We start from the raw sequence: 25,831 nt of genomic DNA, 5'->3' as shown, positions 1-25,831 counted from the left end.
GGACTCTCGGGCAGAGACTCGGGAGCCGGGAAGGCAGAGGTCTGAAGGCGCGCACCTGCACGCAAGGGCAAGGCTGACGGGAAGCCAAGACTGAGGCTCCACCCCATCCAAGCTGAGCACAGAGGCTATTGCAATTTGGCAAGTCTAATCCTATAAGGCTGTCTCCAGCACCGAACTTCTCCCAGCATAGACACAGCTGATCCTTACAGCCAACTGGCCTGGAGGTCAATTCTTCCCAGTGATACCAACAACAATAGACTTAATTACAACAAGGCTGTACACACAGTCCACAAAGGGGTGCACCAAGAGTATCCACCTCAGGTTAACTGGGGAGGCAGACCCACTGGGCCATATTGGAAACCTAGCACACAAATCTACCCTACCAACTCAGGGAAGCAGTGAAAATGCGGCGTCAAAGAAACAGATCACAAACAAAAGAAATGGAGGAAAACAAACGACTGGATATAGAATTAAAAAACACGGTTATAAGGCTTTTTAAGAATATCCTAGAAAAGGCCAATAAATATAAAGAGACCCTCGAAGATATGAAAAAGGACCAACTAGAAATTAAACATACACTGACTGAAATAAAAAATATTATACAGAGACCCAGAAACAGACAAGAGGATCACAAAAATCAAGTCAAAGAATTGAAATACAAAGAAGCAAAAAACACTCAACCGAAAAAGCAAAAAGCAAAAAAAAAAAAAGTCCAAAAAGTTGAAGATAGTGTAAGAAGACTCTGGGACAACTTCAAGCATACCAACATCAGAATTATGGGGGTGCCAGAAGAAGAGAGAGAGCAAGATACTGAAAACCTATTTGAAGAAATAATGACCAAAAACTTCCCCCACCTGGTGAAAGAAATAGACTTACAAGTCCAGGAAGCGCACAGAACCCCATACAAAAGGAATCCAAAGAGGACCACACCAAGACACATCATAATTAAAATGCCAAGAGCAAAAGACAAAGAGAGAATATTAAAAGCAGCAAGAGAAAAAACAGTTAATTACCTACAAGGGAGCACCCATACGACTGTCAGCTGACTTCTCAACAGAAACTATGCAGGCCAGACGGGAGTGGCAAGAAATTTTCAATGTGATGAATAGCAAGAACCTACAACCAAGATTACTCTACCCAGCAAAGCTATCATTCAGAATTGAAGGGCAGATAAAGAGCTTCACAGATAAGAAAAAGCTGAAGGAGTTCATCACCACCAAACCAGTATTATATGAAATGCTGAAAGGTATTCTTAAAGAAGAGGAAGAAGAAAAAAGTAAAGAGAAAAATTATGAACAACAAATACATATCTATCAACAAGCGAACCTAAAAATCAAGTGAATTAAAAACCTGAGGAACAGAATAATCTGGTGAATATAATAGAATCAGGGGCATAGAAAGGGAGTGGACTGATAATTCTCAGGGGGAAAGGGGTATGGGGGGGTTCATGAAGAGACAAAAATCATACACCTATGGATGAGGACAGTGGGGGGTTAGATATGGGCAGAAGGTGGGGTGGGAACTGGGTGGAGGGGAGCTATGGGGGGGAAAAGGAGAAATAATTGTAATAATCTGAATAAAGATTTATTTAAAAAAAATAAAAAATCAATAAAATATAAAATAAGAAACAAAAATGTATTTTGGTAAAATTATTGATTTTGATAAAACTTGCTATTAGCACAGGTCTTTTTTATTAATATATTTTATTGATTTTTTGCAGAGCGGAAGGGAGAGGGATAGAAAGTTAGAAATATCGATGAGAGAGAAACATCAATCAGCAATCAGCTGCCTCCTGCACGCCACCTACTGGGGATGTGCCCGCAACCAAGGTACATGCCCTTGACCGGAATCGAACCTGGGACCCTTGAGTCCGCTGGCCGACGCTCTATCCACTGAGCCAAAGCGGTCAGGGCAGCACAGGTCTTTTTAATATATTCTGAATGTCAATGAATGACTTATATTTTTTGAATGATAAATTACTTTAGTATATTAGCCTGGTATATTCTGCTAGGATATGTGATGTTTGTCCCAGACCTTAAAAATGTGGTAATACTGATTTTGCAAACAGTTTGGGAGACAGTCTAACAGTGTTCTTGAGTATGATGTTGAACACCAGCAAATAATTTCATTCATTGAAAAGGCAACACTAGCCCTGACTGGTTTGGCTCAGTGGATAGAACGTCGGCCTGCAGACTGAAGGGTCCCAGGTTTGATTCCAGTCAAGGGCATGTACCTTGGTTACAGGCACATCCCCAGTGGGAGGTGTGCAGGAGGCAGCTGATTGATGTTTCTCTCCCATCAATGTTTCTAACTCTCTATCCCTCTCCCTTTCTCTCTGTAAAAAAGCAATAAAATATATATATATTTTTAAAAAGGCAACACTAGGCCAGCTGGCATGGCTCAGTGGTTGAGTGTTGATCTATGGACTGGGAGGTTACAGTTCAATTCCCAGTCCGGCCACATACCTGGGTTGTTGGCTCGGTCCCCATTGTGGGGGGTGCAGGAGGCAGTTGATCAATGACTCTCTCTCATCATTGATGTTTCTATCTCTCTCTCCCTCTCCCTTCCACTCTGAAATCAATCTTATATAATAAAAAGGTAATATGCAAATAGACGGAACAGCAGAACATCCGAACAACCGATCTAAGCATAATATGCTAATGATATGCTAAGACTGCTCAACTGCTCATTATGATGTGCACTGACCACCAGGGGGCAGATTCTCTGACTGGTAGGTTAGCTTGCTGCTGGGGTCCAGCCAATTGGGACTGAGCAAGATGGGCTAGAGCCCTCCCATGGTCCCTCCCCAGCTCAATGGTGCACCAGTGAGGTCCCTCAGCCTGGCCTGCACCCTCTCGCAATCTGGGACCCCTCGGGGAATGTTGGAGAGCCAGTTTTAGCCCGATCCCGGAGGCCACTCCCCTTGGGAGAGTGCCAGATGCAGGGCTCATGGCTGGTGAGTACTGCTGCGGCAGCTTAAGCCTCTCCCTATTGGGACTGATTGGGTGCAAGCCCATGGCAGGCACAGTGGGGCTGGGATGAGTGGGAGCGACAGCTAGGAGCTGCAGGCAGTGTTGGACTGCAGGTTTTGGCCTGATCCCTGTAGGCCATCCAGAGGGACCCCACGCATGCACAAATTCGTGCACCAAGCCTCTAGTAAAAATATATTTAAATTTAAAAAATAAAAAGAAAGAAAAGAATACTAGAAGTATGGACTATATTTCCAGAGTTTAACAGAAAGACTCAGGTTATAGGAGTACACCTGGCATCACTTATTGCCACTACAAATCTTCTTGAATTCATCTTGTTTCCTAAACCAATTCTTTGGTCCCAGTTGTTTTTGATCTACCACCTTAATGTGAACCCTGTCCCAGCTCTGCAGTATGATATCATGCAAAATTTTGTGATTGCTTATTCCTCCCACCCCTTCTAACTCAAAGGAAGTTCCACACAGCAGGCAAAGGAATTGGGTTTCCTGACAGTAGCTGACACAATCAGGTGAGGAACCTGGAAATGAAGGCAAATTAATCTTTTATTGGGGGAAAACTTTGACCCATGAGGAATAGGAGTCTAGAGTGAAGCAGAAGACATCACCTGTCAACATCCTTCTGGTTTGGATTATTTGAGACGCAGTAGTTCCCTACTTCTATGACTGTATCCAGCAAGACAAAGGAAAAACTCATTCTGTTTCAAAGCAGTGTTTCTACTTAATCTGTTCTCTCATCCCTTATGGACATCAGAACCTGAAGCAAAAGCTATCTGCTTATGCTTTACTAGAGGCCCGGTGCACAAAATTCATGCATGGGTAGGGTCCCTAGGCCTGGCCAGTGATGAGGACCTATTGGGGCCTTCCTTCATTCCATGCTGCCCCCTGGTGGTCAGCGCACGTCATAGTGAGCGATCAAACTCCCGAGTGGACAGCTTCCATATTAGGCTTATATAGCTATACTAATAAAAGCCTAGGTGGCCCTCCTGCCCTTGCACAACGCCCTCACGTGATGCCCTCACATCATCACAAGATGGCTGCCCCCACATCATCACAAGATGACCACCACAAAATGGCCACCACAAGATGGCTGCCATAAGATGGCCATCACAAGATGGCTGCCACAAGATGGTCGACAGGGGAGGACAGTTGGGGCCAAACAGGCCAGCAGGGGAGGGCAGTTGGGGGTGATTAGGCTAGCAGGGGAGGGAAGTTGGGGACGATCGGGCTGGCAGGGGAGCAGTTAGGCATCAATCAGGCTGGCAGGGGAGAGGTTAGGGGGCAATTAGGCTGGCAGGCAGAAGCAGTTAAGGGCAATCAGACAGGCAGGCAGGTGAGTGGTTAGGAGCAATAGTCCTGGATTATGAGAGGGAAGTCAGACATCCCCCAAGGGGTCCCAGATTGAAGAGGGTGCAGGCTGGGCTGAGGGACACACCCCTCAGTGCACGAATTTCATTCACGAGGCCTCTAGTATATGTATATTTAGATAGATTGGTGATCCCTCAGACCTTGCCACTAATAAGGTGGTGATCACCAATAAAAATCAGGCACCTAAGCTTTTACTTCAGATTCTATTTTACATGTAGTCCTATCTAAGACAATATGGCAGGGTAGTATACACTAATAAAAGAGAAACATGCAAATTGACTGTACCTCTGCTATATTCACAAGCCACGCCCACCAGCCAATCAGGAGTGAGTATACAAATTAACCCAATCAAGATGGTGGTGGCCATGGAGCTGGAGCAAGCAGGAGGCTTGGGTTGCCTCGGCGATGGAGGAAGCCAAGCTTCCCGCCCACCCTGGCCTGCCTTGGCCTCTGCTCAAGGCTACAAAGTTTCAATTATAGAAGGTAAATAAATCCCAGATACTTCCAGCTGGCCCTGGCCTCCACTTGGGTTGCTGGGGGGTGTGTCTTGCCTGCAAACCACCACAGGCCCCTCACCCAGGCTGCCCCATGCCCCAAGGGAACCCCCACCCTGATCCAGGACACCCTTCAGGGCAAACCACCTGGCCCCCACCTGTGCACCAGGCCTCTATCCTATCTAATAAGAGAGTAATATGCAAATTGACTGTCACTCCAACACACAAGGTGACTGCCCCCATGTGATCATAGCTGCCCCCATTTGGATGCAATATGGCCCCCACAAGATGGTCAGCAGGGGAGGGCAGTTGGGAGGGACCAGGCCTGCAAGGGAGGGCAGTTGGGGCCGATCAAACCTGCAGGAGAGGGCAGTTAGGGGTGACCAGGCGGGCAGAGGAGGGAAGTTGGGGGCGACCGTGCCTGCAGGAAAAGGCAGCTGGGGGGGACCCAGGCCTGCAGGGGAGAGCAGTTGAGGGGGACCAGGCCTGCAGGGGAGGGCAGTTGGGGGGTACCAGGCCTGCAGGAGAGGGCAGTTAGGAGTGACCAGGCTTGCAGGGGAGGGCAGTTTGGGGGGACCCAGGCCTGCATGGGAGGGAAATTGGGGGGGACCAGACCAGCAGGGGAGAGCAGTTAGGGGTGATGAGGCTGGCAGTGGAGGGCAGTTAGGGGTGACCAGGTTGGCAGGGGAGGGCAGTTAGGGGCAATCGGGCTGGCAGGGCAGCAGTTAGGCATCAATCAGGCTAGCAGGGGAGTGGTTAGGGGGTGATCAGGCTGGCAGGCAGAAGCGGTTAGGGGCAATCAGGAAGGCAGGCAGGTGAGCAGTTGGGAGCCAGCAGTCCTAGATTGTGAGGGGTTCCAGATTGAAGAGGGTGCAGGCTGGGCTGAGGGACACCCCCACCCCCCGTGCACGAATTTCATGCACCAGGTCTCTAGTCTATATAAATAAAATGCTATGTGACCGTCTGACCCATGACGCACACTGACCACCTGGAGGCAGACACTCAACACAGGAGCTGCCGAGCTGTGGTAACTTGGCAGCGGTTGTTCTTGGGTGACACACCCCTGAACCAGAGAGGAGGGAGCCTGGTTACTTGCGGGGCCGCAATTCCACCTTCACCATGAATTATGTTGTTGCTGGGGCACTGTCAGCCCCAAATCTGGTTTACTGCTGAGCTGCAGTTCTTCTAACTAATTTCCTTTCAATGTGCACGAATCCATGCACCGGGCCACTAGTATTTAATAACATAATTTCAGTCCTAATGCAAGTTTCAGTGGGTGTAAGAGTTTTTTCAGCTCCCACTAGAGAAGGATGCAAAGGCATACAGACATATACTTGACCAGGGAAGCCTGAGTTAGGGAGTTCAGAAATTAATCCAGTAACACTCTTTATTCAAGGCTGCTTCAGTATTGCAGAAAGGAGATTTGGGATTGGGATTGATAGGCACCTCAATTTAATACTAGGCATACCTCTGAAAAGCAAAGGAAAGAAAAACATGATAATATAAAAAAAATGAAGTTGGGAAAATCAAGAAACTAAAGAGGCAAAGGGTTCAGAATTCAGCTGACAGAAGTAACCCTGGCTTGGAAAAGGAATCCTATCTAATAAAAGAGTAATATGCAAATTGACCATCACTGCAACACACAAGATGGCCACCCCATGTGGACACAGATGGCCATCACAAGATGGCCTGCAGGGGAGGGCAGTTGTGGGCAATCAGGTCATCAGGGGAGGGCAGTTTGGAGGGACCAGGCCTGCAAGGGAGGGCAGTTGGGGGAAACCAGGCTGGCAAGGGAGGGTAGTTTGGGGTTACCAGGCCAGCAGAGGAGGGCAGGTATAGGCAATCAGGCCAGCAGGGGAGCAGTTAGGCATCAATCAGGCTGGCAGGGGAGTGGTTAGGGGGTGATCAGGCTGGCAGGCAGGCGAGCAGTTGGGAGCCAGCAGTTCTGGATTGTGAGAGGGATATCTGACTGCCCTTGAGGGGTCCCAGATTGGAGAGGGTGCAGGCTGGGCTGAGGGACACACCCCCCATGCACGAATTTCATGCACCCGGCCTCTAGTCTAGAATAAACTGCTTTATAATGTCACACCAATTTTACCTTATTGAAAAAATTTGGTTTGATTTATTTTTATATATTATTGGGTTTAATTTAATAATATTTTGCTTAGTGTTTTGCAGCTATGATCATGAGAGACATTGCATGTAATTTGTCCTTCTTATAATAGCCTTAATCACATAGTAGATGCATAGCTTTGTTGACCTCATAAAAGAATTTGAGTCACTTTTCTATTTTTAGAAAGTTTATGCATACTAGTATGTTTAGAAAAGTTAACATGCAAAACTATCTGGTTTTGGCATTTTGTTTGGGATAATGATTTTAATATCTTATTCAATGTCTTAAAATCTACAGAACTATTCATGTTTTTCATTTCTTCCAATGGCAAGTATGGAAAATTACATTTTTTAAGAAATTTGTCCATTTTTCTAAATGTTTAACCTATTGAAATAAAGTTGTTCATTATGCTCTCTCCTTATCTTCGTATACCTAGAGAATATGTAGTGATGTGCATTCTAAATTCTTGATTTGGTAATTTTTTTTTCTTAATCAGTTTTTACATTTTTTGGTCTTTTAAAAGAACTAATTTGTTTTTATGGAGTCATCTATTGTTCATTTGTTTTATATTTCATTGCTTGTGTATCTAATCTTTATTTTCTTCTGTTTCATTTTGGCTTAATTTGCTAATATTTCTCCAGCTTCTTTAGATGGATTTTTAAAAATTTTTTTTTGTTAATCCTCACCCTAGAATATATTTTTAAAAATTTTCCCGACCGGAATTGAACCTGTGACCCTTCAGTCCATGGGCTGGTGTGCTAACCACTAAGCAAACTGGCTAAGGCAGATTCTTTAATTATTACTGTTTAGGCTTTGTTCCTTTTCCACAATATGTATTTAAGGCTATACGTTTCACTTAGCACTGTTTTAGTGACATTCCACAAGTTTCTGTTTCTTTTATTTTATTTAAGTGAAATATTATCTTATTTTCTGTACAGTTTGTCCAATGGGCTATTTAGAAATGTACTATTTAATTACTAAGTAGATATTTCCTTTTTGTTGTTGTTATTTACTACTAGTTTAATTCCATGGTGGCCAGATAAATATTCTGTATGATTTTGAAACCCTGGGCTTTATTCTCAAAGATATGGTCCATGTGCCCTTGGGTAGAATGTCAGTCAATCATTTTTGTTCATGGTGGTGTTCAAGTATTTTATATGCTTCCCGGTTTTTTGTTACCTACTTTTACGAGTAGGTAACGAGATATGGCAAAATACCCTAATATTATTGTGGATTTATGTGTTATTTCATACAATTTTGTCATTATTTCCTTTCTATATTTTAAAACTGTATTTTGGATATACAAAGATTTTGTGGTATTTCTAGTATATTCAATCTTTTGTCATTGTGAAACATCATCTTTATTTCTAGTGATGCTTCTTGCTTTAAAGTATTTTATGTAATTTTAGTAAAGCTGCACACTCTTTTAGTTAACATTGCATGGCATATCCTTTTACCTTCAATATTTCTTAAATTTAAGGTGTATTTATTGTAATCAGAAAATAGGTCTACTTTCATTCAGACTGAAAATCTTCATGTTATCACTGGTATGTTTTGATTTTGATTTATCAGCTTACCCTTTTTTCCATTTTCCCCTTTTGTTCTTGCTTCCCTTTCTTTCTACTAAACTTATTATGAATTAATCAAATGCATTTTTAAATATTTCTATTTTCCCTTATGTAATCTCAACTATAGATTTTATTATTGTTTTGGGAGAAGCAGGAAAAAATTTCCTAGAGATTACACAATTGGTCCTTAATTTATTGAGTCTACCTTATATTAATACTTTACTTTTTTAGTCAGTACAAATAGACACATAAATGATGGTATAGTCCAATTACTGCTACATACAACAATTTGTATGAATCTCTTAATCATAATATTTAGCTAAAGAAGATATATGTATTAAAAAAATCACATGCTTTAGGATTCTTTTTCTATAAAGTACTGCAACCAATAAATCTAATTCATGGTGATGAAAGTCAGAATAATAGTTTCTTTTGGGGAAGGTGGTAAAGAGGAAGCACAAATGGGATTTCTTGGGTGCTGACTATTTTGTACATTTGATCTGTATAGTGGTTGTTTGATTGACTGTATCCAATGTAAATTCATTGAGGTGTGCACTTACATATGTACTTTCTTTAAGTATATCATATTCTATCTAATAAGGAGGGAATATGCTAATTGACCCTCATATCGTCACAAAGATGGCGTTGCCCAGAGTCAATAAGGAGGGAATATGCGAATTGACTGTCACGACCTCAAAGATGGCGGCACCCACAGCCACAAGATGGCAGTGCCCAATCCCCTCAGCCCTGCTTGGGCGCCTGCCTCTGGAGTCCCCCATTCCCCTAGCCCCCAGCTGCCCAGGGCTGGCCTGAGGCACAGGCAAGCCTCAGATGGTGGCTGCCCAGTCGCCCAGGGCCACCTGAGGCTCAGGTAACCAGGGCTGGATGAGGCTTGAGCTGCTGGCAGTGGCAGCAGCAGAGGTGTAATGGGGTGTCGCCTTCCCCTGATCACCAGGTCGCCACCCGCCCCTGAGGGCTCCCAGAATGTGAGAGGGGGCAGGCCGGGCTGAGGGACGCCCCCTCCAGTGCATGAATTTTCATGCACTGGGCCTCTAGTAAATATACACTGAGTGGCCAGATTATTATGATCTCTGAACACATAATAATCTGGCCACTCAGTGTATATCCTATATAATAAAAGGCTAATATGCAAATTGTCCCCTCGACCAGGAGTTTGACCAGCAGGCAGGCTGGCCAACTGCTCATGTCCCCTTCCCCTGGCCAGGCTGGCTGGACCCTACCCATGCACGAATTCATGCACCAGGCCTCTAATACACACACACACACACACACACACACACACACACACACACACGCATACTGAGTGGCCAGATTATTATGCATTCAGAGATCATAAATATCTGGCAACTCAGTGTATATTAATCTTTCATAGATATAAAATAAAAATATAGTTTATTAACATCTCCTCTGGGCTAACTTCTGTCAGTTGTCCAGAGAGGGTAAATCACTCCATTTTGTTCATGACACACTGTTTGTGTGCCTTTTTAAAATGCATATATATTTATACCTTTTTTATTGATTTCAGAGAGCAAGGGAGAGGGAGAGAGAGATAGAAATATCAATAATGAGAGAGAATCATTGATTGGCTGACTCCTTGACCAGGATCAAACCCTGGGCCCTATAGTCCACAGGCCAACGCTCTATCCACTGAGCAAAACTGGCTAGGGTGGTTGTGTGCCTTTTTTGAGCACTCATATAGGTGTATTGAAATGTGCCAGTTTACTCAACAGATTCACAATTAAATTATTTATTTTTCAAGGAAGGTTCTGTGAAAAATCAAGGGCATGGGTTCCTAAAAATCATAGTAATCTATCTTGTAATAAACCTTTATTTCAGGGGGAAAAATATAAGTATTGTTTTTTCAGCTATGCCATAGGCTTGCTGTGGTGATCCTAGGGCAGCCGTGGGCAAACTACGACCCGCGGGCCGGATCCGGCCAGTTCGGCTGTTCTATCTGGCCCGCGGAGCCCAAAGAGCGGAGGGTTCTCTTGCTCTCCCCACCGCTCCTTCACCAGCAGCAGTGTTAACATGGCAACGTCGGGAAACATGGCCGCAGCTCCTTCTTCTGAGTGGGCGGATTTATATCCGCCCATTCAGTAGAAGGAACAACCTCTCAATCTTCAGAGGCTCCTTGTAATGCGCGCGGACGTGTCTCCCGACATCACCCTGGGAATGCGTAGACACGTTATCGTGGTGATGTAGGGAGACAGGCCCCTGGAGAGCACAGTATCAGAGCCTTTCTGAGGTAAGATTAAGAGCTCTATTCAAACACAATTTTTTCCTGTTTCCACATTCTGTACATCACAATGACTTGTTAATAAAACAACAAAGACTTTCAGCTTTTAGGGCTTGTATCCACTGCAGTTTTTTTTCCCCACTGCGGACGCGCGCAGCAGGGAAAAAGACACACAGAGGACATGTCACACTAGCCATGCTGCGGCTGCATTTTTTTTGCTGATACGGATGCGGTATCAGTAACCCTACCGTGGCCACTAACCGCATGTGTTAGCGGCAAAACAAATGCATTTTGCGCTGCGTTTGCTTCTCCCCCTTGCGCCTGTAAAAATGCGTGCTACAGGGCATTTGTGTTAACATGCACCACTGCACATTAGCATCAACGCTGGTGTTAAAATGTTTGAAATGAATAAAACTATTGAAATAAATAAAAAAAGATCATACCCTTTTATGTAATGATGTTTACTTTGAATTTATATTAGTTCACACAAACACTCCATCCATGCTTTTGTTCCGATCCTCCGGTCCAGTTTAAGAACCCATTGTGGCCCTCGAGTCAAAAAGTTTGCCCACCCCTGTCCTAGGGACATGGAATGGCAAAACAGCTCACTAGGAACTTGTATTCTTTCTACAAAAAACTGACACTTACCTGCATGGCATTTAGTTCTTCAAATCTGTCTGCTTTTTTCTTAGTTCTAGACTCTGCCTCAATTCTCCTCTTCTTTCATTCTTCACTATTTTACCAAGTAATCAAGATGTGTGCTAGGTATATGATTAAGACAGATTTCTTCCTGAGAAAGATTCCTCCATCTCTTGGTTCAACTAGTATTGATCTTCCAAAATATTGATTGGCTTCTTGACTTGCAACTCAGAGTAGAAGTATTTTCTCTTTAAACTCAGAGGCAGATTATTTCTACCTTTCCTATTGAAAGAGTTATAAATTCTGAACATGAATCCAAGTTACTGTACTATCTGTAGAATAAAGAGGGCATCCTCTGATAAAATATTGTCTACTAATGTCTGACTCTGTAGCCCTTCATACAATTAGCATTTTTGTTTATCTTACATGGTTTTCATCTTTCTTCTATAAGAAAAGTTTATTGTTCTTTTAACTCAAATTCCTTTTCTCCTCTTCTTAGCACAGAATTACCTACAAATTTCTTAAATTTCTTGTAGAAAACAGCCCTTACTACCTTCAAATTCTATGGCGGCAGTCAATTCTCCAGCCTTAGCTAGCAGGGCAGCATAATGGCTTTAAATTCATCCAGTCATGTCTAATATCATCTCTTTTCAGCCAAGAAAAGCTTACACTCATTTAGAATTTGGGTTTCCTTTCAGGTTGCGTTGAAAATAGTGTTTAGTTGGCAATTTGGCTTTGTCTGTGCAATGCAAACAAACAAAAAAAATATTGCACAGAGTATTTTTTGTCTTCTACCTTGTTAAACAACCTTTTCCCCCAAATCACAACTTCAGTCTCATCAATGTACATGCCTTTCAATAGTAAAATTTAATATCCTATGTTCATAGTTAATCAGAATTCCCAGCTCATTGCTAAGGTGATGATTTGAATCCTAGATAATTTGTGCTTTCATGTTGAGGAAAAATTTGCCAAAGAGTCAACAAATAACTTCAATACCAATTTCTAGTCTTCTCTAGTATTCCCACAGATATAGCTGCTACCTATTCAACTCAAACCAGAAAGTTCTGAGTCATCCATGATACTCACATTTATTCCATCACTAGAGGCCTGGTGCACAAAATTCAGCATGGGTAGGGTCCTTAGGCCTGGCCGGCGATCAGGGCTGACCGGGGCCTTCCTTCCTCTGGCTGCAGGCTGCCAGCCAGGGCCTTCCTTCATTCCACGTCACCCCCTGGTGGTTACCACATGTCATAGCGAGTGGTTGAACTCCCAGTTGGTCAAACTTCTGAGGGGACAATTTGCATATTAGCCTTTTATTATATAGGATTATTAATGAAACCTGTTGATTCACTCTTAAACAGTTTTCAAATCCACACACTCACCTTCATTTACAATATCAGTACTTTATTCCTAGCTACTATCAGCTCTCACCCATACTAATGTAATACTTTCACCCATACTACTGGTCTATCAAGATATTCTTTTCTATTCCAAGGTATCTTGGAATAAACATTTTTCACAATATAAAATAGATTATATCAACCCATTTCTTCTAAAGCCAAAAATCAAAATCACTAATAAGACTCCCATGGCCCTATATGGTCTGACCTCTCTCTACCCCTAATGCCACTTTAATTCCTAGTATGAACTCACTAAATTCACCCCAGCCACACTCCCTTCATTTCCTAGAATGGGTTGTGCCAACTCCCTTAATCATCCTTTCGAACCCAGGGAAAGCTTTGCTGATCATTCTGAGCAGATAAAACTACTCTGCATTTACAATAATAGCAATTGTAACATTAATAATTTAACATATGCATAGCTGAGTATTCAATCAATGTTTGTTCATCTCCCTGAACAAAACTAAATTCAGACAGAAACCTGAGCCTAGAAGGTCTGAATCCACTGTCTATGATCTTCATCACTAAGCAGTACCCCAGTGTCTTCCTACAGCAGCAAAACCATTCTCGGTGGTGGTGAGCCTGGAAAGGATGTGAAAACTCATGCATTTATGTATTCGTTGTGCTTGTCATTTCCCGCCCCACCCAGCACAAACTATAGAAAATGACCAATAAAATATCAATAGAGTGAGCAAATTAATGAAATAATTGATTAAACAATGAATCAGTCTGTCAAGAGGTATATAATTTAAGGGGTTGAAGCAACAAAGTGATTGGTAAATAGCATGTGTTAAGAATAATCTGTAGGATAGGTTGTAGGTGATAGCTTTGAAAAAACACTAGTAACTAGACACAGTCATTTACAGAAAAGTGGTGGGGCTTGGACTAGAATATAATTATGAAGCTGGTCAGATAAATACCTTTTTAGAAAATTTCTTAAATGTGAAGTTCTTTTTTATCTTTTTCCTGTAGCTTCTATTTACATATCTGTAGGACAGATCAGGCAAATAATAGGAAGGCAATTTATATAGTTTAAATATCTCATGGCCCAGATTAAAAAATCTCCCAAGAAGGCTGACTTCTGCCTTAACAGAACGTATTTCCTACTTCATATCTAACAGGGATTATGTTAACCTCTTTCACTGTAGCTTTAGCAATAAGGAATAAACTTAAACTGTTCCAAATGGGTCTTTCTCTTTTATTCATCTCTATTGCTTTCTTTCTCATTAAATTTAACCTCAAATTTCTAAATGCTGGTAGTAGACAGAATAATGTCCTCCCTCACCTCCCACCAAAGAGGTCCAGGTCCCTATCTGCAGAAACTGTCAATATGTTACCTTACCTGGCAAAAGTGACTTTGTATATGTGATTAAGCTAAGGATCTCATGATGGGGAGACTATCCTGGATTATCTGAGTGGGTTCAATGTAATCATAAGAGTCCTTTGCCGAAACCGGTTTGGCTCAGTGGATAGAGCGTCGGCCTGCGGACTGAAAGGTCCCGGGTTCGATTCCGGTCAAGGGCACGCACCTTGGTTGCGGGCACATCCCCAGTAGGAGGTGTGCAGGAGGCAGCTGATCGATGTTTCTCTCTCATTGATGTTTCTAGCTCTCTATCCCTCTCCTCTCTCTTCCTCTCTGTAAAAAATTAATAAAATATATTTAAAAAAAAAAGAGTCCTTAGAAGAGGGAGGCAGGTCCTGGCCAGTGTTGCTCAGTGGTTAAACTTCAACCAGGCTGTCACAGTTCTGTTTCTGGTTAGGGCACGTGCCCAGGTTTTAGGCTCGATCCCCAGTGGGGGGTGCACAGGAGGCAGCCAATCAAGGATTCTCTCTCATCATTGATGTTTCTATTTCTCTCTCCCTCTCCCTTCCTCTCTGAAATCAATAAAAATATATTGAAAAAAAAATACAAATACAAATAAAAAAGCAATGGAAAAATATCCTTGGGTGAGGATTAACAATAAGTAAATAAGAGGGAGACAGGTTCTAATTTCAACTCACATCTCTGATAACTCACATAGCCACCAGGAAGAGTTTTGCCACCTGAATAGATATTTCAGGTTACAGCATGCATACTTTTCTTGGCATAAAATGGACCGATGTAGCCCATCAATTTATGTAGAATATTTTCTTTAGGATCAGGTCAACTAGACAATATCAAATATTCATTTCATCTGGATTGGATCTCCTGTCTTCTGGAAGTAAATTACTGTGTGGTGATATTTCACTATTATTTTTCCCTGCTTTTTAACTTAAGTTCAGTAGGTTTTGATAACTTTAATGAGACTTTCCTATACTCATATGCCTGAATTTGTGTTTCCAGATTTAGAAACTGGAAAGTGGTCAGAACTTTATTTTACTTGAAAACTGCATTTTTAATATCACCAGGTGGAGACAAATATATAAAACACGTTCTGTAAGTTTTTTGGGAGCATTGGGATTTCTGCACAACTTTTTTCTTGTTCAATAACAGCCTAAGTGCCCATCAGCAGATGAGTGGATTAGAAAACTATGGTACACCTACACAATGGAATACTATGCTGCTTTAAAAAGGAATGAATTCTTACCATTTGCAGCAGCATGGATGGAACTGGAGAGCATTATGCTAAGTGAAATCAGCCAGTCAGTGAAAGAAAAATTCCACATGAGCTCACACATTTATGGATAATAAAGAACATTATAACCTGATGAACAAAAAGATAGATACAGAGGCAGAGAAGCATCGAACAGACTGTCAAATTACAGCAGAAAGGCTGGGGAGCCGGGGGGAGGTTAGAGATCAACCGAAGGACTTGTATGCATTCATGTAAGCATAACTAATGGACGCAAGACACTGGGGGGTGAGGGCATGTATGGGAGTGGGTTGGGGGTGCAATGGGGAGATATGGACACATGTAATACCTTAATCAATAAAAATATTGAAAAAAACAATAATAAATAAATTTTTCATAAATTATTAAAAAATAATAATAATTTTAACTTTATTTATTTGCTCCTAATTGGTGAATGAAGTTAAAATATTGTGGACTTTTTTGGGTCACTTTCAGATTATTAATTTCAAAGCAACTTGGCTTTTTGTTATATATTTTGATGACAAAGTCTCGTTGTAACTATTTTTAAAAGTATTTAATATACTCATGATCAAAAATTAAACTTGAAAAAAAAAGAGGGAGGCAGGGATGTCAGAAACAGAGATAGTTTGAAGGTGCTATGCTGTTGTTTTTGAAGATGGAGAAGGGGCCAGGACCCAAGGAATGGAGGAGGCCTCAGGAAGCTGGAAAAGGCAAGGAAACATCCTGCTCTGGAGCCTCCAAAAGCCTGTATCCCCTCTGACACATGCCCTTAGGATTTGCTAGAAAAATTTTAGGATTTCTAACCTCCACATTGTTAGATAATGAATTTGTGTTGCTTAAAGCCACTACATTTGTGGTACTATAGCAACAGGAATCTAATATCCTTATGGTATGCCTTAACTTTATTTTTTTTAAGATGGGCAAAGGAGCAAAGAACTAGTATTGGCTGACCTCAAAGTCAATTGTTTTGCTGTTGCTGAGGACAGAAACAATTAAAGCAATTACTGGAACATTCTGAAGTTAAAGATATCCCAGTGTATTTTTTCAGAGTTGCTTTAAATGGCTTCGATAATCGTAGTTTTTCAAAATTGGATTACCTCTGGAGAAGTAAGTAATTGATAATGGAGGAAGACGTGATGTCAGTGTAAACACATGTAGATTACTGATTTAGATATGTGCTTAATTTACAAAGTACCAATTTTTTATTCTAATGTTTAAGATGATCAGAGGAGAAAAATAATACATCCTGAGAGATAATGATATATTCATACATATTTCAGTTTGATATACAAACTTTACTTCATATAAAACATTCTGAAATTATAGTGTTCAAACCAAATTTTTCTAGCAAATTAGAAGCAATGTTTACTTTCCTTTGTGTTAATTACTCCCTTTATCCATAGCCTAAGCTAAAATATACATTTCAAATTGTATATTTTTCACTCTATAGTCTTTTATTGATTTACTCAGAATCTAAATACTTAATTTTTCCTTTGTATCTAATTAGTAGATGTTTATCTTTCCCATCTGTTGTACAGCTAATCTATCTTACTGGTCAACCAAGACTGATTGAATACATTCTTAAATAATAGTGGAAAGGATTCATGCCTTAGTATAATCTTATATTCAAATCCTCCTGATGTGGGGAAAAATTAATATATAAATGCTTTATCTTTTATTACTGATGCTATGTAGATAAACTGGAAATAATTCCAAAGCACCTTCTGACTGTGTTTGTTAAATGATGTGTGATTAGTAAGTTTTTGTTCTCAAAGTAATTTAAGAAAAAAACTCTTACCTGCAAGACATCCCTCTCATGTCTCTTGCACTTACTTAGGGGAGAATTTTCACAACCCAAACCAAGTTTTGCTTTCCTAGTAGCTGCAGAGTGCAAACTAACAGGCTGTCATCTCACTAGATGATACCAAGAGAATATGTTATCTCTGCCTGATTGCATGAAAACCTTATTCTGATGACTGTCCTGAGTCATAGGCTTAGGCAAGACCTTTAGAATCTATAATCTAAAAGAAGGAGCCAGTTTAAACATTGATTTAAAATATAGACAAATGAGTTTTTTCCTCACCTCAGTAACGTGTTAGTCAGCCACCATTTCTTTCAGTTAAAGAATGTATCTTTGTGCCTGAATTAAATTCTTCTTACACAAACATTTTAAATCAATGAAAACAGAATTGATAACTATCCTTCCTTTTTTTAGAAATAAAAAATAACTTTCATTTGAAAATACAATTTTCTTTTCCAACTTTTACAATTAAAGGTTTTTAATGGAAACTTTAGAATATGTAATACCCTTTAAAAAATACAATATTTGCTTAAAAGCTGGGACCAACATAAATTGTTATAAACAGTTGCCTACAATGTGCATGGGACATTTGTTTTATTTTATTTTTTTACTAGAGGCTCGTTCATGTAAGAATAGGCCTTCCTTCCCCTGGCTTTGCTCCTGTCTGCCCGGGAGCCTTTGCAAGTCTTCACTCCTGGCCAGAGCACCGCTCCTGTACCTCCCTCCACCCTCCACCCTCCCCCTCATAGCAGGTGTCCTGACTCGCCCGGCCGCTCCACGCCTGCATATGCAAATTAACCCGCCATCTTTGTTGGGTTAATTTGCATACTCACTCCTGATTGGCTGATGGGCGTCACAGAGGTATGGTCAATTTGCATATTTCTCTTTTATTAATGTAGATCCTTCCTTTTATGTGCATATTCTTGCATCAATCCTCACTTTGTAGTTGAACTTCATCATGTCAAACAGTTCATTTAAGCGGTGACTACCATTGACCCTTGTGATACTGATTTTTGGACTGGAACCTGGATTCTTTGTCCACCAGAATCGAAGAATGAATCCATGGACAGAAAGTGGTATAGCAAAGGTGGATATTTATTGAAGAACAAGTACAAACTCCCACATGGGGAGAGGGAAGAGTCCCACAGAATGGACTCCCATGTAAGGAGGGGGAAAAGGGTCCCACTGGGTTCCCTTTCCCTATGGCTTATATAGGCTGCAGTTCCTGGTGCCTTGATAATCCCTCTAATTGGTCACTATTCCCTTAGATTGGTTATGATAGCAATTCCTGGGCTCAAAGGTAGAACCTCACATGTCCCAGGTGAGGTTCTCCCCCCTCCTTCTTTATTGTTTTCCTATTCCCTTTGGGCTTTCTTCTTCTGAATGAATGAAGGGCTTCTTTCTCTTTATTTTGTAAATATAGACCTTTCTTGGCTACTTCCAGTTCCCTTGTCTTATGGAGATACAACTGTTGCTGCTCCCTTGTCTTATGGAGATGTAACTGCACCTGGCTTCCTTGTGTTATGGAAATGTACCTTCTCCCAGTTTGCAACCATGCACTTTTCCATGGACCTCAATTCTAAAAACTCCCTAAGCCTGCCTATGTTCCCCCCAAATTCCTGCTTCACTTGCAATTCATTCTACATTCCTTTGCAATTTCACATTGTCTCATTAGGTTCAGTTCCAGCCCATATCAAGATCAGACTGTTAATTTGTAAATCTTTCATTAACTTCATTATCAGCAATCATTTAAGAAGTTCTCTTAAAGATGAGGGAATTTCCACAGGTTTTAGAGTTACTCTGCCTCTGGGTATACTTTAGGCAGATGATAAAGTCCCAGAAACAATCTGGACTTGCTCAAGTAGCCTCAGGCATGCATTGTAATTCTTATGGTTCCAATAGTCAAACAGGTTTGAGTAAGTCTAATTAATCACTCTTCTCATCTTTGGGAATTTAACCAATTGAAGTCAGACCAGGAGCCAGTAAGTATTAAAGTAGGCTCATATTTTTTTACTGGTAAAGGGTTTATCAGGAGCCTAGAAATGGAGACCCTAAGTCTCTGATCTGCCCATCACATTGCAGGTGGACAAGCTCTTCCTAAAAGGAGAATGATTCTTCAGCTTGCTCCATGCAATTTATAAGAGCAAACTCTGCTGTGCCTGGTCACAGTTCTCTCCAAAAAGACTAAAGAGAGCGGGGTCCACGCTACCTAAATTATGCTTGGGTTTGAACTTTTTGACTATGTAATTCAGGGAACAGTGCACTCTTAATTGGAATGTTCACTTCTCTGGTGGGGAAGACCCAATACTGGAGCATGGTAGGAAGGAGAATGGGATGAAGTGTTCCTGAGAAGTAGAGTGGAAGTAACTTCATAGAAAAATGGACTTGGAGAAATAGCTCCTGGTACCAGGAAAAATACCCTGGTGTCAGGTTTATGACACTCTGACTTCCAAGAACTTGGACTCAGTGGCCATGACCTTAAATCCCAAATTGCCACCTTTCAAATAAATTATTGGACAAATATCTTAAGTGCCTAATCCTCAGTTTCTGCATCTGGAAAAAGGCAATTATACTAGTACTGAAACAGAAATTTTTAGGGGTGAAAAAGACAGGTTTAGGAAGTTTTAGAAATCAAGGGGACTATGGAAGAAGCACAGGGCTGCAGAGCAGCAGAAGGTGTATTTCCATAGAATAGGAAAGCCGAAAAGCTGCAACAGGTACATTTCCATAGAATGAGGAAGCCAGAAACAGCAAAAGGTCTATATTTACAAAATAAAGAGAAGGAAGCCCTTCATCAAGAAGGAGAAGAAACCCCAAAGGGAATAGGAAAACAATAAGGAAAGAGGTGAGAAGGAGAACCTCACATGTCCCTTTGAGCTAAGAAGTTACTATAGTAACCAGTCCAAGGAAATAGTGACCAATCAGAGGGGATATCAAGGCACCAAAACAGGGGTGGGCAAACTTTTTGACTCGAGGGCCACAATGGGTTCTTAAACTGGACCGGAGGGCCGGAACAAAAGCATGGATGGAGTGTTTGTGTGAACTAATATAAATTCAAAGTAAACATCATTACATAAAAGGGTACGGTCTTTTTTTTTATTTCAATAGTTTTATTCATTTCAAACATTTTAACAAGAAGAATGTAAACACTAATTATTATAATTTGAAACTTCAAAAAATGGAGGAATCATAGCACAATAACATACTTTATATTGAAGATGGCAAAGGCAAAATAAAATTGCCTAACAAAGGAAAGGTACAAAAGCCTTTCAAATTAAACTTAAATATAATAAAATAATTTAAAACTAAAACAAATAGAAAAGAACAAAATGTGTAAACAGTAAATTAAACATTTTCGAGTCAGCCCCCAAACGCGCTGATTTATAGGGGGCCTGGGAGAGGTAGGAGGGGTGAGGTAGTGTGGTCTCTGCTGATTGGTCGGGATCAGGTTGCACATGGGGCAGGGTGCGGCTTACCTTCCCCTTGCATTTCTATTGGCTAATCCAAAAGTGTGGGTTGGGCTCTTGAAGAGGTTCTAGGGCAGGAACCTGACTCCACGAGGTGGAGGACATAGAACAAAAGGAACATGGAGTCTCCCCGCCCTTTCATTCCCCCCTTGTCTTGAAACTTACAGGCCCAATCATGGGTCGGTTTGTATTTCTACTGGACAACATTCCTGGGTCACGAGGGTACACCACCCCAAATTCCCTGTACTGATAAAATCGGAGTCCCCAAGTCTTCCTTCCCCCTCCAGCATCAGGCAGGTCGAGCACGCTGTAGCTTGAGCTTGAGCGGGTTGCATTGATCTCGATCGATGCTCCATTTGGTGACGAAGTCTTCCTGGATCACAGATGGGTCCGCTGACCGGACGTGAGTGTGATGGACCCAGGTTGCGACGCCGTCTACCTTGAGAGCGGTGGGGGTCGTCAGCACCACGACATAGGGACCCTTCCATCATGGCTCAAGGGTCTCCCGGCGGTGTCTCTTGACATAGACCCAGTCCCCGGGCTTATGCTGATGAGGAGTCGGGGCTGGGCCGGTCTCGTAGATAGCGTGGAGGCGTGGCCAAATGTCTTCGTGCGCCCTCTGGAGCCCTCTCAAGGAAAGAAACAGTTCTTGACTTTCAAATTCTGTAAGAAATTCGGCTTTAAGGTTAGGGATAATAGGGGGTGGCCGACCAAACATGATCTCATAAGGAGTAAAACCCAGGGTGTAGGGAGAGTTCCTAACCCGGTAAAGGGCATATGGAAGGAGAGCCACCCAGTCCCCGCCAGTCTCCATGGTCAATTTGGTAAGGGTCTCTTTTAGAGTTCTATTCATCCTTTCTACTTGCCCTGAGCTTTGGGGCCTATAAGCACAATGCAATTTCCAATTTGCCCCAATGGCCTTGGCCACTGCCTGCGTTACCTGCGAGACAAAAGCTGGTCCATTGTCTGACCCTATCTCAGCGGGAAAACCATACCTGGGCAAGATGTCTTTTAGCAGCTTCTTAGCTACCGTCTGAGCTGTTTCATGCTTAGTTGGATATGCTTCTACCCATCCGGAGAAGGTATCTACAAATACTAAAAGATATTTATAGCCATACTTTCCTGGTTTAACCTCAGTGAAGTCGACCTCCCATTGTGCCCCAGGCTTGGTTCCTCGAACCCTGGTTCCTTTTTCACTCGGCCGGATTCTCGCATTTGTGAGTTGACAGGTCTTGCAAGCAGATACAACCTGCTCTATTTTAACGTCCTGCTGGTGGATCTTAATTCTGGCGTGTCGGATTAAGTCCTTTAATTTACGTGCCCCCAGGTGAGTGGACCGGTGCATGTGTTTTATCATGGAGACTCCAAGCTGGTCTGGCAGTATGAGCTCCCCTTGTGGTGTATACCACCACCCCTTCTCCTCCTTTGCTTGGGGAAGCTTCCTAATACGCTGTAACTCCTCCAGGGAATATCCTGGATGAACTGGCAGAACTGGGTCTCCTGGGTCTGGGAGCTGTAAGGCCATGGTGGGGATCGGAGAAATGGCTACTGCCTTGGCCTCCTGGTCAGCCCTGCGGTTTCCTCTTGCCACTGGGTTGTCAGCCTTCTGGTGTCCTTGGCAGTGTATGATGGCCAGTTTGGCAGGGAGCCATAAGGCTGAGAGTAAGTCGAGTATCTCCTGTTTATTCTTTATAGTCTGCCCCTCTGCTGTTAGTAGCCCTCTCTCTTGGTAGATTGCCCCATGAACATGAGCAGTGGCGAATGCATACCGGCTGTCTGTGTAGATGTTGAGCCGCTTTCCAGCTCCCAGTGTCAGGGCCTTGGTGAGGGCCACAAGCTCTGCTCTCTGGGCTGACGTCCCGGGGGGTAGAGCCTCTGCCCATACAGTGTCCGTTTCAGTGACTACAGCCGCACCCGCATACCTGCTCCCGTCCCGTACGAAGCTGCTTCCATCGGTGAACCAGGTGACGTCTGCATCTGGAAGGGGCTGGTCAGTCAGGTCCTTCCGGAGCCCATGCACTTGCTCTAGGATTCCTGCACAATCATGTAGGGGAGCATCTAGGTCTGGGTCGGGCAGCAAGGTGGCAGGGTTGAGGGCCGCACTGGGATGAAACCGTACTCTGGGAGGGTTGAGAAGGAGACTCTGATAGTGGGTTATACGTGCATTGCTCATCCATCTATCAGGAGGCTGCTTCAGGACTCCCTCAATGGCATGTGGGGTGGTGATCCAGACTTCCTGCCCCAGGGTCAGTTTGTCAGCGTCTTTGACTAAAAGCTCCGTTGCCGCAATAATCCTTAGGCACGGTGGCCAGCCGGCAGCTACAGGGTCTAACTTCTTGGACAAATAAGCCACCGGGCGGCTCCAGGGGCCTAGGGTCTGAGTTAGGACCCCTTTCGCTATTCCTTTGTGTTCATCTACAAAGAGATGGAAGGGCTTCGTGATGTCTGGCAGGCCCAGGGCCGGAGCACTTAGGAGGGCTTTCTTTAACTGCTTAAAGGCTGCCTTCTCTCTTTCAGTCCATTCAAAGGCCTTTCCCTCCTTGGTTGCCTCGTATAGGGGCCTGGCAATCTCTGCGAAACCCGGTATCCAGAGGCGGCAGTAGCCAGCCGATCCTAGGAATTCCCTTACTTCCCTTCGGGAGGTGGGGGATGGGATTTTCAAAACAGTCTCTTTTCTGGCATCCGACAGCCGCCGCTGTCCACCCTCCAGGATGTATCCCAGGTAACTCACCCTTTCTTTGCATATCTGAGCCTTCTTTGCAGAAGCCCGGTATCCAAGGGCCCCCAAGGAGGCCAGCAGGTCTCTTGTCCCCTCCTTGCAGTCCTCAGCTGTGTCTGCTGCAATCAGGATATCGTCCACATACTGAAGGAGAGTGAGGTTGGGGTGTGCTCTCCGGTACTCACCCAGGTCCTCATGCAGGGCCTCATCGAAGATGGTGGGCGAGTTCTTGAACCCCTGAGGCAACCGAGTCCACATCAGTTGTCCACTGTAACCCTCTTCCGGGTCATGCCATTCGAAAGCAAACAGTAATTGACTACGGGGAGCGAGCGGCAAACTGAAAAAGGCATCCTTCAAATCTAACACAGTATACCAGACACGGGAGGGTGCCAGAGAGCTTAAGAGAGTGTATGGGTTGGGGACCGTTGGATGTATGTCCATAACTCTTTTATTTACTTCTCGGAGGTCCTGTACCGGCCGGTAGTCATTCGTGTGGGGCTTCTTGACTGGCAGGAGGGGGGTGTTCCAGGCAGACTGGCAGGGGACCAGCACCCCTAGGCCCCTCAGTCTCCGAATGTGTGGCTGAATTCCCTTCCGGGCTTCCTGAGGCATGGGGTACTGTTTGATTCTCACAGGGCCTTCCCCTGGTTTTAACTCTACCAGGACTGGGGCCCTGTGGGTGGCGAGCCCCACTCCCCCTGTCTCCACCCAAGCCGTGGGGAACTCCTGCAGCCATTCGTCTGTGCTGCCCTCTATTGGAGAGGCTTTTTGGTGAAGCCGGTACTCATCCTCCAGCCTTATGGTCAGGACCTGAATGGGGTGGCCCTTGCCATCAGTAACCTGAGGCCCCCCTTGTCTGAAAGTTATCTGAGCTCCAATCTTAGTGAGCAAGTCTCGTCCTAACAGTGGGTAGGGGCATTCTGGAATTACCATAAAAGAGTGGGATACCCAGCCCGTCCCTAAATCCACCGTTCTTCGGGTAGTCCATGAATACTGGCTCATACCAGTTGCCCCTTGTACCCAAGACTTCTTATTTGTTAATTTTCCTTGAGGCGTACAGAGGACCGAGTGTTGCGCTCCGGTGTCAACAAGGAAGTCAATGGGGGTCCCCTCCACTTTAAGAGTTACCCTGGGCTCGGGGAGGGGATCCGAACCCCGACTCCCCTAGTCACTCAGTTCATCTAGCTCCAGGACCTTCACTCGATCTGCTTCGCCTCCCTTTTGCTGGCCCTTTTCAGACACTCTTGTTTCCAGTGCCCTATCTCCCTTCAGTAAGCACACTGATCTTTCTGCAGCTTCCGCCTCCCGCCCCGGGTGGTCCCCTTACCGTCCTCCTGGTTGCTGGCGAGTCGGCGGAGACGGCGGTTCCGTTCCTCTGAAGAGTCCGCGGTGGTGGCGAGCAGGATCTTAGCTAGGTCTCGGGTTTGTTTGCTGCTCGCAGCCGCCGCAGCGTGAGCCTGCCTTTCTTCCGGGGGCTCCCTGTTATTATACACCTTCTCGGCTACCTCCAGTAGGTCCTTTAAACTCTTCTCCCCCAGCCTATCTACTTTTTGCAGTTTCTTTTTAATATCCGCAGCCGATTGGTTTACAAAGCTTATGATCACAGCTGCCTTGTTTTCAGGAGCTTCTGGATTCATGGGGGTGTAGGTGCGGTATGCCTCCATGATCCGTTCTAAAAAGACAGCTGGAGACTCATCCCTTTCCTGCTGAACACTCCCTACCTTGGCCAAATTAGTTGGCTTTCTAGCAGCCATTCGGAGACCCCCCATTAGAGTCTGGCGGTAGACCCGGAGCCTCTCCTTACCTTCTGCCGTGTTGAAATCCCATTCAGGCCTAGTTAAGGGAAAAGAGACATCTATCTGGACCGGGTTGGTTGTTGGGTTCCCGTCCATGCCTGGAACCACTTTCCGGGCCTCATTGAGGATTCTTTCCCTCTCCTCAGTTGTGAACAGGACCTGTAAAAGCTGTTGGCAGTCATCCCACGTGGGCTGGTGGGTGAAAAGGACAGAATCTAACAGATCAATAAGCCCTGCTGGCTTCTCAGAGAACTTAGGATTCTGAGCCTTCCAGTTGTAAAGGTCACTAGTGGCAAAAGGCCAATAGTGATGGAGTTGATTGCCATCTGCATCTGGGAGCCCACTGGAACCGTAGCCGCTCCCGGAACTCTGCTCCCCATGGCATCTGCTTCCCTTTGCGTGGGAGGATCGCCCCCCTGTGGACTCCTAGGGGGCTGATATGAGGGAGGAAAGATTAGTTCCTCTTCAGTTCCCCCCTGAAAGACAGGGTAGAGGGGAGCTGAAGGCGGGATGAGGTCCTTCTTCTTCACCTTCTCCGTTTCCTGCAAAGCAAGTATGGGTTTCAGCTCCAGGGAGCGCGGGGACAGAAAGGGCTTAAGCCAGGAGGGTGGATCTTCCACGAGGTCCTGCCAAGTAATAATGTAAGGGAG

Source organism: Plecotus auritus, assembly GCF_963455305.1.
Source record: "Plecotus auritus genome assembly, chromosome: 5".
NCBI lineage: Eukaryota > Metazoa > Chordata > Mammalia > Chiroptera > Vespertilionidae > Plecotus > Plecotus auritus.
Note: the sequence above shows the minus strand (reverse complement) of the source record.